At 52.1% G+C, this 8,348-nt stretch overlaps 1 protein-coding gene across 1 annotated transcript in view; it reads right to left on the reverse strand.

Moving 5' to 3' along the window:
- The window catches only part of VDR (vitamin D (1,25- dihydroxyvitamin D3) receptor), a 94,968-nt gene that overhangs the window by 81,835 nt on the left and 4,785 nt on the right, over nucleotides 1–8,348 (reverse strand). Inside the window, exons 2-3 of the mRNA XM_019555028.1 lie at nucleotides 8,095–8,102; nucleotides 668–675 (exon numbers count right to left, since the gene is read on the reverse strand). The gene's annotated coding sequence lies outside the window, so the exon portion shown is untranslated. The remainder of the gene's footprint in view (nucleotides 1–667; nucleotides 676–8,094; nucleotides 8,103–8,348) is intronic.

Genomic DNA, 8,348 nt, shown 5'->3' on the forward strand with positions numbered 1-8,348 from the left:
GCTATCACAGCGACCCAGGGGGGCTCCCCCGGCACCCCCCCTGGCTATCACAGCAACCCAGGGGGGCTCCCCCTGCCCTCCCCCGGGCTTCAAATGTGACTCTGGGGGGCTCCCCCTGAGCCCATCTGATACCTACAGCATCTGGGGAGCTCCCCCTGCCTGGGCTGCCAGCACCCAGCAGCACCCCCGATACCTACAGCACCTGGGGCCGGGGGGGCAAGTAACATCCAGGCCAGAGCGCCTGCATCCTGCTCCCCCAGGGGACGCGGTGGTGGGAGGAAGGAAGACCAGGCAGTGAGTATCGTACCTGATAAGGAGAACCCACAGTTCATGACTGGCGGCTTAACGGATGTGCTCGCCCTGGGCAGAAGTTCCCCGTGCAGACAAGAGTGGTGGGCCCAGCCTTTTGCTTTGATGTTTCCCTTGGTCTGAAGCCCACAGCTCAGATCGAAAGGTCCCAGCGGCCCTCAGTGCCTGGCAAATGGAGCTGAGGGGTGAGCGAAAGCCTCCCACGGAGCCCTTTGCTTGTGACAGCGGGTGCTTTTTACCCAGAATTTGGAGGGCCTTGATACAAATAGCCGGAAGGGGAAGCTGAGGCTGCAGCCGCAGTGCAGGCGTGCTGCCAGGAGCCCCTAGCATAGAGGCGTTCGCAAACCCAGGCTTGTACCTGCGTGGCTTTGCCAATGCAGAGGAAGCCACGCAAGGAACTAACTCTCTCCTGGCATAAGGGGCAGGCAGGGGATGGGGCCAGGGACCTAATCCCATGCACTGATCCCCTTTCACTCCAACACTCTCACCAGTTTGTGAATTTTCTGTACGGGTTCCTTTACCGACAGTCCCCACACAGCCTCTCTAATGGGGGAAGGGTAGTTTCTCTAGACGGTTGGTTAGAGGAGCTGGATTCCCACAGCCCCGTGGATCTTAAAGTCAGGGCAGAACCCCCCCAAGGATTTATTAGCATGACCTCCAATGTTTTAAAGCCTGAATGACCAGTTGGCCGATGCCAAAATGGTGTTGCAAACCTGAAACATCCAGATTTCAGGTGAGTGGGTTTATCTGGTGCATCAGCCCCTCGGACACGTTGGGGGCTGTGGGTCGAAGAGCACATACTTCAGGCCTTGCCTGCTCCGTTTTAACCAACAGCTGGATTTTAGAGTTGTTCACACAGGAGGCTCTCAAGAGCTGGTGCACCAGATTTGCACGGTTTTTAACTCAAGCGTGTTACATCAGTTTGATTAGACCGTTTAACTCCATGGGTGTAAACCTGGCTGGTAGTCGCTTAGCACAGCCGGTAGGAGCAATACCATGGGGAGGTGAAGCAATGAGGCCTCCCCTGGAGCGCTGTGTCCAGGTATGGGCCTTGCCCTTCCAAAAGGATGTGGACAGAAAGGAGAGAGTCCAGTAGAACGCTACAAAAGTGATTAGAGGAAGCAGGCCTGACGAGGAAAGGGTGAAAGAACGAGGGAGAGAAGCCTGAGTGGGGATTTGATAACAGTCTGCAAATCCCTGAAGGGTGAATACAGAGGGGATGGTGATGGGCTTTCTCCTGTGGCTCTTTGGGGCAGGACTAGGAACGACGGCCTCAAGCTGCAGCAGAGAAGACTTCGGTTGGGGATGAAGAGCATGGAGACAGGCTGCCCACGGAGGTTGGGAAATCTCCGTCCCTGGACATTTTCAAGAGCAGGTCAGACTGGCACCTGGTTGGGATGGTTCAGTTCGGGTTGATCTTGCCTTGAGCAGGAGGCTGGACTAGAGTGACCTCCTGAGCTCCACTTCCATAGATTTCATAGGCAATAGGACTGGAAGGGACCTTGGAAGATCATCCAGCCCCCTGCCCCAGGGGCAGGAAGTCAGCCAGGATCAAAGGATTTCCTGTGATCCTAAGTTAAAAAGGGGTCAGGGAACAGCTAAACTACCCATCTCCCTGCTCATAACCAGCTTTGAGTACAAACTGAACTGGGGCGGCACAGCCCTGTTTCATGTATTCCTCCTCCAGGCTCCGGTATCACCTCTCCCAGCTTCTTTCTGTTTTATACTGGTGGGGTGGAAGTCACCACAACAGATCTGCCCAGGCAAATGTAGGCAGGGCGATTGCAGCCCAGGCTAACTCTGGTAGTGAGATGGACCTAGCGATCCGCAAAGACACGGCAGCAGAGCTTTAACATGCACCAGACCCAGAGAACCAAGCTGGGGACTGGAGGATTTCTACCCTGGCTGCTTGCCCACATGGTCCCATCTCCACTGCAGGGTGTATGATAAGCCTATCTGCTTCCCTTCGGCTCTGCAGACATAGCCCTGTTTTACTCAGCCTCTTGTGCAAGCGGCAGAGGCTCTGACAAAACGCCGCACTGTTCTGCAGAAGCCTGACTCACCGCCCAAGCCTCTCCGCCAGAGGGAAACCGAAAGGCTGTGGCTTGGCTTGATATCAGTCTCCCAGCCTCCAGATCCCCCAGCATCTGCGCTCTTCTGTGACGCTGGCCTGTAGCCGTGGACCATCAGTCCCACCCATTCCAGGCAACCAACTGCTCCCAGAACATCCCCGGGGAGTCCTCTCCTGCCCGGTGCCATTTCTCGATGCACGTTCAGGCTCCACTTCGATGCTACTTTTACAGAGCCAAGACTGTGGGCTTCTTCCTGGGGTCCCTGAAGAGCAAATCCTACCCAGGGAACTCCAGGTTTCCAGCCCCTGCTGCACTGAATGCAGCCAGTCTCAGAAGCTGGACCGCAGTAGGCAGGCAGAACTCAGCTTGGACGCCTTCCCTCCACACTAGAGCTTCATTTTCTAGGTCTGCAGGCTTTCTTCCAGGTTCTTGCATCGCCATGACTCATGACAAAGAGCTCTCTAAATGACCCCTCTCCCAGCTGTGTGCTCAACAAGGAAACGTTTGATGCCTTTGCGTTTAGGCCCTATCATTCATGCATCTGCCCCAGCCCTGGCGCCCAGCAGTTGCTCATCCGAGTGCTAGCTTGGCCCAGATCTGTTCAGTTTTTGAGAGCAGGTATATTCAGGTGGGTCCGACCGGTGGCCGTTCTCGGTGCTGCCGTGAGAGCTAACCGAGTTAGCTGGGGCATCCTACCCCACGCCCCAGGTTGTTAGTTTGGTGACATATGGCCTGCTGGGATGCGGTGCAAGCAGCTGGAGTCTCCTGAACTAAAGTAAAAAGAGGTTGAGCTGCATCTGGGATCTAGGCATTGGCCATTGGGTGGAGATTGCTGAAATGGGAGCTGCTTGCATAGCAAGCATCTTTGCCCCAGGGCTGGTGGGTATCAGGAGAACGAACAAGGCACGTCAAGAAAATACTGAGTCTCAGCATTGCTGATTCGTGTTCTGACTGGAAATTGTTCTGCCAGGTCCAAGTGTGTTGTACCCCTTGGCAGAGAGACGCTCTTATTTTCTCCTTCTTCCCCACAACCTTCTTCTAGTCTGTAAGGAGAACTGCTTCCTTTCCAAGGGTGAGATCTGCCCGGCAGAGGCCAAGACAATTTGTGCAGCACTTCGGTTCTAATGAAGTCCTCCCAGCTCCATATCTGACACCGGCGGGTGCCCATCAGCACAGCTGTGTCTGCACAATTAGAACCTGGTATTTAACCTGCAGCCCCAGATTGCAACCTTTCCCCCAGATCAGTGCAGGTTGCTTTCTTTGGCCTTCTGGTTTTGGAGCCTTGAGGGTTAACTATCTCACACTCTTCTCTGCAGCCGGGGACAGAAACTCACCTTCTTCCAGTGATGAGAGCTGAGATCCTTGCAGAAGCACCTGAGTCCAGGAGCTGGGTCTTTGAGAGGACATGGTGTATTAGACTCGGGGATAAAGGCAGAGGTCTGGGAAGGATTTCTAGATAATGCTGCAGAGGCAGCAGAAGCATTTACCAAGGCTAGAAGCTGGGGAGAAGACTTAAAAAAGACTCCAAAATGAATCCCAAGCCCCTTTGGCTCCAACAATACAAAGCGAGAGTTAACTCGCAGCTGAAGGAGAAACCGGAGGCATCTGGGATGTCAGCCCAGGAGAGAAATCACCCCCCTTTACCGTGACCCGCACACAGTAAGTTCAACTGCTTTAATTTACCAGGGAAAATGTTTTGCTAAATTGACTTAATGGCACCAATCAGGTAAGAAGAAAAAGGGAGAAATCTTTAAGGAAATGAGGGCTCTATTAAAGTTAATCTGATGGCTCAGAACTTCGCAGTCGGCGGGGGCGAACGTGCAGCAGTCACGGGGCTGCGTGAGCGTGAGGTCCAGGAAACGCTCCCGAACAGGGTTTCCGTTGTCTCCAACTTTGCACAGCTACTTATCCCAGTGCAAAGGGAGTGTGAAATGCCACCAAGTCAAAACAACAGTGACGATCTGCACAGGTCACAGGCCCACTAGAGATCCTGAGGCTTGGAACAAAAACCCAAGGGGTTTAGTTGCTTTCAGGGTTTGGATGCTTGACAGGGAATACGTTCAGGCTCTTTTTGCAACTGTGTACTTCGGCTTATTTTTAGTGAGAGGTAATTCTTGCACGATCACATGGCTCCAGGAGCTGAAGTTGTAAAAAAGCCGAGTCCCGCAAGCTGCCAACCCCGTAATGGCTGTACCAGTCCCGGGAGGAGGCCGACTTGGATCCGTAGGCCCGCAGCTGTTTGTCCTGAAAGCAGAGAGCGAGCTCCAGGAGTGTTATGGGGCAGCTCTGGTTTCTGGACTGCGCTGGTGGTAACTCCTCATTCCTTCGTCCTCCATCCCGTGCACTCAGAAATCGTGAGTTAGCTTTCTCTCCAAAATCACGAGATTGGAATCTGAGATTTTCATGGCATAAACGTTGCTGTGCATGTGTATCTGCGAGATCCTGATGCCTGAGCCTTTAACCTGGGCATTGCATTATGCAAAAACAAGGCTACGTTTGAATCAGGCCGAGGGCTCTCTCTGCATGACTAATTCTTACCCTTTGTTGTGCCACGATCAACAGTGAAACTGCGTGGGGCGGTGCAGCTCTGGGACTCCGGGAACTCACAGGACACTTGGTGCCAACGCGTGCCCTGAGTTCCAGGAACCCCAGGGGCTGGTTTACCCCTAAAGCCTCGTCTCCAGAGCTAGGAAAGCGCTGCGGGATCCTAGCCATCTCGCCATCCCAGGTGGGTCTGGGGGTGCAGCCCTTACAGGGTGTCATGTACCCACCGGTGTCTGTATTGAGCAGATTCTTTTTGGTATTGGTTGGTGGAATTGGAGCTTGCTCCATCCACTCCATGCATTGACCTGGTATTGCAGTGCTTCCAGGACTAGTGCAAAAAAACAGAAAAAAAAAAAAAAAAAAAGTGTATGTCCTAGGCTGTTCCTGGCCTCCGTTCAGCAAAGCATTTTAGCACCTGTTTAACTTTCAGCACATGCTAGAGTCTCTGCCTTTCAGTAGGACTTAGCCTATGTAGATTGAGATGGACTTTAAGCTTCGAGCTAGGAACATGTGAAAGGGCTTGGCTGCATTGGGATTGGCTGCACTGAGGGGAGGAAATGTCTCATTATCTGCCCATGTAGTGCCCTGTGTACTGGAGCCATGCTTTTACCCGGGGTATCCATGTGCTATTGCTATACTCAGCCTGGTGATCATCATCTATGTGCTATTGCCATACCCAGACTGGTGATCATCATGATTTGATGTCCCTTTACAGCCTGGAGAATGGGATCTATTCTACTAGGTGCTGGAGAAACAAATATACAGCCATGTGACAGTTAAAGATAATAATGAGCTTGCGCTTTTTTCATGCCCAAGCTTCATTTTCTGGACCCAAGACAGCCAAATCCTACTCTTCCTGGTTGCTTTAACTGAGAAAGTCTCTTCTCTAATGGGGAGAAAAGCTGGTCCGGAGTCAGTATGGTATGTTGGGAACTGACAGACTTGTCTTGGAGTCCATTCCCTGCCACAGACTATCTGTGTAACCCTTGGCAAGTCATTTAGTCTCTTTGTGCTGGAGTTTCCTTCCTCTGTACAATGGGCATAGTAGCACTGTCCTGCCTCAGTGGGTACTGGGGAGATAGATATATTCAAGACAAAACAGGGGTCAGATGTTATGAATTTGTGGGTAGTAGAAATACCGGAGGCAGAAGAAACATGGCATTAAAGGAACTGGTCTGGGTAAAAAAGGAAGAGGACTTTTCTGTATTAGTTCTGCAAAAAGAAGTGAATGGGATTTTTCTGGGGGGAAGGAGGGGTAGGGTGGGGAACTGCATGTTTCTTCCCCCGCAGCACGTCTCATTTGCTGGCCGGAGGGAATGAGACAAACTTTCCAGAAAGCCTCCTGTTCCAGCAGCCTCCGGGGTGCTCCCAAAAACTGGAAGTACCATACAGGGATGAGCCTGCCTATAAGGCACCTGGTTTTGAAGCATCAACTAGGGAAGGCTAATGGCTGCCACGTTCCTGCATGATTGCTTTAATTGCGCTTGTTATGGAGGCGGCGCACGTTCCTGACAGCAGTTCCGGAGTGAGGGTGCATTTACCGAGCCCCCGTTATTCAAATGGTTCCCAAAAGTGCCGTGCAAAATTTAGGAGCTGTAAACCTCTAGGGAAGTATTTGTCAGCCCGCAGAGGCCTCTGGGATGAGATGTGGGGGTGGCTTTGCTGCATACAGTCATTTAGGACAGGAAGTGAAAACCAAGCAAGAAAACTACCCTGGCATCTCTCTAGTAAGAAAGGTCAAATCTTGAACATATAGCTTCCCTTTCCAAGCATTGGTCCTACCATTGCAGCTATCTCTTTCTGGAGGTGCAGAGGCTACTGAGTTGATCTACTGGTGCTGGTCTCTAAAGCCATGATTCTCAACTGGGGCATCCAGGGGTGCTGTGAGATGCTGTTACGGGTGCTGTGCAATATTAGCACTGTTAGCTGTGAAAACAAATGTATGTAGATTCACAAGATAAACCCAAAGATTCCCTATAAGAGCCCAGAGTGTCTCTACCGTCCTGGCCTGCTGGGGACTCGCTGAGTTCTTTGCAAGAGAAGAATTGCTCTGGGGTTTTTCTGCACTCAAGAAATGAGTGAAAGCGAAGAGCTGGTATTTTCCGAGAGAGACGATGGGGGTCTGGAGTCTAAAAAGGTCGAGATCCCCTGCTCCAGCGCTAGAGACTGCTGCTCTGTTTGAGGTGGCTGGGAGGTTAACGGGAAGCTTTGAAGAAGCAAAACGTTTCCTAGCAAGAAGCTCCTCGCTCCGAACTTCCACGACCCAGAGAACAGGGTGGATAAATTGCCCCCCAAAAGTCACATGCTGAGAGCTGTGAGTGAAGAAATTGTTTCCGCAGAATAAACAGCCCCAATGAGCCGCCGCGTGGGTGTTTAAATCTAGCGCACAAACGATCTTTGGTAATTACTGGAGATTAAGGGAAGAACACTTTTTAGCTGCGGAGTTACTGGGGGAAGCTGAGACTTGACTTCTGATTGGATCAAAGTGTAGCAATGCAACCAGATTGGACCTGGTGTCTGACTGGTCTGGTATTGGGTACTATTGGAGACCCAATTTCAGGTGCATCAGAGGAAAGTAAAAGCCATATCCATGCTCGCATGAGTTGCATCCCATCTCTGTTGTCAGTGATTGGCTTCAACCTCAAGCCAGGGGCCCCCACTTTCTGGAGATGAAGCCAAAGAGCAGGAGATGGCAAAAGAGAGAGCGAGGTCCTGCTTGGAGACCATTTCCAGAGGGAGATTCAGAAGCGCCGAGATAACGAGTGTTTGGTTTTTTCAATGAGACTCGTGCTCCTAAGTCAGTTAGGCCATGCTGAAAGTCCCCAGTACTGGTGAGGGGAAACCTAAAAAGAAGTGGCTCCTGCCCTGGAGTGATTGTGGTCGAAGGGCTGGGCTGAAGGGGCTGCAATGTAGGGCACCAATTTGTGGATCCCTGCCCAGGCCCCAAATGGCAGGTCTTGCTCCAAAACCCATATTTACCATCTAAACAGAGGTTGGAAAGAGGATTGGGCACAAAGCCAAAGTCCATGCAGAGGTAGGACCTGAACTAAGGTCCCCAGTAGGAACAACTCAAAGACTCTTTAACTACTGGTCCACATTTCCCTCTTCCAGGTGGGCCTTCCTGATTATAGCCCCAAGTGTTTGGGGCACAAGGGCAGGATGCCGTGACCCCAGCCCCTACCTCCCGCAGTCGCATAGATGCCCAGCCAGCCCTGTGCCCGGAAGACAGCAGGTGATGCTGCAGCAGTGGTGTTGGTGTGGGGGGGCTGCCACCTTCCTCCAGTCATAGTTTCATAGTTTCTAGGGTCAGAAGGGACCTGAGCAGATCATCTAGTCCGACCCCCTGCCATGGCAGAAAAGAGTACTGGGGTCAAACGACCCCAGCAAGGTGTTCATCTAACCTCCTCTTAAACACCCCCAGGG

This window comes from Crocodylus porosus, unplaced genomic scaffold (genome assembly GCF_001723895.1).
Source record: "Crocodylus porosus isolate Cpor-Errol unplaced genomic scaffold, CroPor_comp1, whole genome shotgun sequence".
NCBI classification, from domain to species: domain Eukaryota; kingdom Metazoa; phylum Chordata; order Crocodylia; family Crocodylidae; genus Crocodylus; species Crocodylus porosus.